Source organism: Leptonychotes weddellii, unplaced genomic scaffold (genome assembly GCF_054177405.1).
Source record: "Leptonychotes weddellii isolate Sample4059 unplaced genomic scaffold, ASM5417740v2 HiC_scaffold_15133, whole genome shotgun sequence".
Taxonomy (NCBI): domain Eukaryota; kingdom Metazoa; phylum Chordata; class Mammalia; order Carnivora; family Phocidae; genus Leptonychotes; species Leptonychotes weddellii.
Genome location: NW_027732701.1, coordinates 1 through 4,920, shown reverse-complemented (window position 1 = coordinate 4,920; position 4,920 = coordinate 1). Strand labels below are relative to the sequence as shown.

General features: G+C 39.7%; 1 pseudogene; it reads left to right on the top strand.

The window, feature by feature from the left end:
• The first annotated feature begins 1,276 nt into the window (after positions 1 to 1,276).
• LOC102735933 (iron-sulfur cluster assembly enzyme ISCU pseudogene) lies at positions 1,277 to 4,592 on the top strand (annotated as a pseudogene).
• The last annotated feature ends 328 nt before the right edge of the window (positions 4,593 to 4,920 follow it).

Below are 4,920 nucleotides of genomic sequence, written 5' to 3'. Positions count from 1 at the left end.
AAAAAAAACCACCAAAAATTTGCAAATGACCCAAATGTCCACCAACTGGTGAATATAAACAAATTTGTTGTATATCCATATAATGGAATACCAAATGGAAAGGTTCAGACACGAAAAGACTGCATATTGTATGGCTCCATCTATCCAAAATTCTGGAAAGGGCAAAATTACAATGACAAAAGGCCATTTAGGGGTTGGGCTTAGGGCCAGGGGCCAGGCAGAGGAAGAAGCAAGAAAGGAGGCAGAAGGGAACTTTTTGGAGTGATAGATATGTTCTACGTCATGATTGTGGCGGTAATGACACAATAGTAATATAAACTGTGTTTTTGTGTAATTATACAAAAATACAACTTATAGGGGCACCTGGGTGGCTCAATCGGTTAAGAGTCAGCCTTCAGCACAGGACGTGATCCCAGAGTCCTGGGATAGAGCCCCATGTCAGGCTCTCGACTCAACTGGGAGTCTGCTTCTCCCTCTCCCTCTCCCTATTCTGCTCCCCCTGTCTGTGCTCTCTCTCTCTGTGTCAAATAAATAAATAAAATCTTTTTTAAAAATACAGCTTATAAAACCGTATTTTCATGTAATTACACAAAATAAAATTGTATACGTTTGTCAAAACTCAGATTGCCTGCTTAAAATTGTCAAATTTGTGGTATATATATTTACTTCATTAAAAGTGATATTTTTTAAAGCAGAAAACTAGAAAGAAGGTCATATTCCACAACAAGAATTCCATAATAAAAGTCTAATCTCATAGCTAGGACGCTTTATATTCTTTGTAGATGATTATTGTAAACTTGAAAAACCCATAGGAATCCTCCAAAAACTAGCAGAAATAATATGAGAATTCAGTAAGATGACTGGATATGAAAGTAATACATAAAGATATTGAGCTTTACTATACATGCAAATAGTGTAAAAAATCATAACAGAGGAAAACATCACCTTTAAAACTCAGAAATATACAAATTGATGGTTGCCAGAGGGGAGGGGATCAGACAATGGGCATAATGGGGGAAGGGCAGTGGGAGATACAGGCTTCCAGGGATGGAATGAGTAAGTCATGGGAATAAAAGGCACAGCATAGGGAATATAGTCAATGGTATTGTAAAAACGCTATAGGCTGACAGATGGTAGATGCACTTGTGGGGAGCACAGTATAATGTAGAGACTTGTCGAATCACTACACTCTACACCTGAAACGAGCGTAACATTGTGTATGAACTATCTTCAATAAAAATTCTTTTTAATTCACAAGTTAATATATGCAACACCTATGGAGAAAGTTCATGTCACTCCTGAGGAAAAAAGGAAAAGAAAAGAAAAAGAAAATAGGTAACTATAAAGGCATATTCTGTTCTTGGTTAGGAAAATTTTGTACTGAAAGTTTTTTTCCTCCTAAATTGAACTATAAATTAATGACAATCTCAATCAATAGAATATACTCTAGATATAGTCCCAAATATACATTCTCACTTTGAATATGATTAATAGGTTACTTCAAATCATTTAGACAAAGTATTTAAATAAATGATATTGGGATAACTTTTAAGCTTTTGGAAAATATGTTTACATGCATACCTCATTCCCTAAGTACAATAAATTCTATTTACATCAAAGATTTATATGCTAAAAAATAAAATCATCAAGTTTAGAAGAAAATATGAGGGTTTTTTTTTTTTTACTATCCTACAGTTGGGAAGATCTATCTAAGCTTACATAAAATTCAAAATTCAGAAAGATAAAAACTAATAAATTTGACTACATAAAACTTTTAAATATCTGCAATGCAAAAATTTACTGTAACTAAATTCAAATGATAAATTACAAACTGGATAAAAACAAATTGGCAACACAAATGACAAAGTGCTTTTTTCCTTAAAATTAAAATTGCTTGTAAGTTAATAAAGAGACAGCCAGCCAATAGAAAATATGGCAAAGAACATAAAGAAGGAATAAGGGTAAAAAGAAGTGCAAATGGCCTATAAAATGAAAAGATGCTCAACTTCACTTATAATTAAAGAAATTAATATAAAATAGGAATGAGGTGCCATTTTTCAGACAGGCAAGAAGCCAAAATTTTATTACTATTTGGCCATGTCCACTGTAGCTTCCTAATGAGATAAGAAATAGGACACAGATCTTTGTAACTTTGGGGCAGGAGAGGTTGCCTTTTATGAGAATGATTACTCACTGAGTGCAAGTTTGGCTCCTGTCCCACCCAAATGGTATGAGATACAGAGAGTATGTAGCCCAGGGCACCTTCAACTTGAACCAGAGAATTCCAGGTTCAACTCTAAGAGGAATAAAGGAGGCACTGGGAAACTGTATCCTCGCTTTGATCAAGCCCTACTGTGGTGGTTCTCAAACTTTGGTGAATATCAAAATCACCTGGAGGGCTTGTTAAACCACAGAGATTGCTGGGCCCTGCCTTGAGAATTTATGATTCAGGAGGTTGAGGGTAGGACCTGAGAACTTGTATCTGTTACCAAGTTCCTAGGTAGTGATGCTGTTCTGAGGCCAGGGACCACACTTTGAGAACCTCTGGTCCAGGGACTTGCCCTGTTTGTTTGCTGTCTCAGTGGCAAACTGAAATAAAAGCAAAATTGATTGGAGTCCCGTTGCCAATCTTCAAAGCCAGACCATCCCTCTGTGGTTTGGCTTAGCTTACCAACTGGTAAAGACATGGATAATAAAATCCTTTCCCACAGTGCTAGTGAGAGAATAAACATACGCAGCCCTTCTCCATTTGGCAATATTTCTCAAAATTCACACGCATAGATCTTTGGTCCAGGAATTCCATTTCTAGGTATTTATCCTACATATATGCTCTCCTCAAAATGCACACAGATGATATGTACAAAGAAAGATGCTTATTGTAGTATATTGCTAATAACTGAAAATTGGAAACAAATGTCAGTCACTTGGGAATTGTTGAAATAAATTAGGCTACATCTCAAGGGAATATTTTGCAGCCATTAGGATGAATGTGGTAGATTCATCATACTGAAAGGGAAAGATGCCCACAGTGTAATGCAAAAGATAAATTGCAAAACAGCACATGGCGCGTGATCCAATTTTCGTCAAAATTAAAAAGGTATATATAAGATATGACAAATGGTATGAATAATATGATATATAGAAAGATTTGATGGATATGTATGCACAGTGTATGCGCGCGTGTGTGTAAGCAAGGTATGCACGCGCGTGCACGTGTGTGTGTGTGTAAGCCAGGTTTCTGAAGGGCCCCTTATAGACTTAGCCTAGGGAAAGGGGGCTGGAGCCTCACAGACAAGGACACCACCTGGCTAGGGGGAAAACATGTATGACGTTGAAAGACATTAACTTTAAAATTTTCCTGTTTGAATTATTTTATAACAAGCACATATACCCTCTTTAATTTATTTAAAACCCATTTTTTAAAAGTCCATGCAAAAGCCCGGAAGATGGCAGCGGCCAGAGGCGGGCGGCGTCTGCGGGGCTGCTGCGGAGCCCCCGCCTGCCTGCCCGGGAACTGTCGGCTCCAACCCGCTCTACCACAAGGAGGTTGTTGATCATTACGAAAATCCTAGAAACGTGGGCTCCCTTGATGAGACAGCCAAAAATGTTGGAACTGGATGGGTGGCGGCTCCGGCATGTGTTGATGTAATGAAATTGCAGATTCGAGTGGATGAAAAGGGGAAGATTGTGGACGCCAGGTTTAAAACATTGGGCTGGGGGGCTGCTATTGCCTCCAGGTCGTTAGCCACTGAACGGGTAAAAGGGAAGACGGTAGAGGAACGCCTTGACCATCGAGAACACGGACATTGCCAAGAAGCTCTGCCTTCCCCCGCGTGAAATTGCACTGCTCCACGCTGGCCGAAGACGCAATCAAGGCTGCCCTAGCGGATTACGAACTGGAACAAGAACCCAAGAAAGGAGAGGTGGAGAAGGAATGAGCCCTCCTCGAAGCGTCCAGCTGGTCACACTTGCTGTCTGTCCACCCGCCGCGCAATCACTGTAGATGTTCAGAAGCCCCCACGCTATAGCAGAAGAGCCCGGAGTCGCGCACGGCATTTGCTGGTCACGTGGTGGCTCCCATGCAAGCAAAATGCACACGTTACTCGTTCCAAATCCTGTGCTTTCTTTCAGCCCACTTTTTTTTTTAAGTTCTTTTTTTTTTTCGCCTTAACCCCTTTTGTGTATGTTTTGAATTGTGTGCATGGCCTCAAAACTGAAATCAGTCACGAAGTCTCAAGTGTGGTAGTCCACGAAGTGCGCAAATAACCTAATTTCACCTGAATCTATCTTGGGGAAGATTACCAGTAGAAGGCCTTGGTATGATTATTTGATACAACCAATTATTGTACGTAAAATAGATTTGCATGTATATATAATAAAAGAATGTAAGACCATATTTTTCTCTGATAAGCCTTTCTTGGATCCCTCACTCACCCCAGGGTCCTGCCCAGAGCCCCTTGGGGCTCCCAGACACTGAACCGTGATGACGTGTGCACATTTCTGAGCAAACTGGACAGTAAAGACCACAGACAGAGATGGCCAGATGTGCGTCACATTTTATGGACTGGGGGAGAAAGTGAAAGGAGAGAGCCATCTCTTTTTGTTGTGCTTTGCAAAATAATAGATTGACAAAAAAAAAAAAACAACTCAATGCAAGAGCAATAACCTAACACCTCTAATGCCCTGGTGTTAATTTTTATCTATCGGTTATAGATGGTTTGCCAGGGCCTCTATCAGGGAACTTTTTTTTTTTTTTGCCTAGGTTTTAATCACTGTGTATAACTGAAATTAAAAAACTATGCTGAGCGAAATAAGTCAATCAGAGAAAGACATGTATCACATGACCTCACTGATACGAGGAATTCTTAATCTCAGGAAACAAAGTGAGGGTTGCTGGAGTGGTGGGGGGTGGGAGGGATC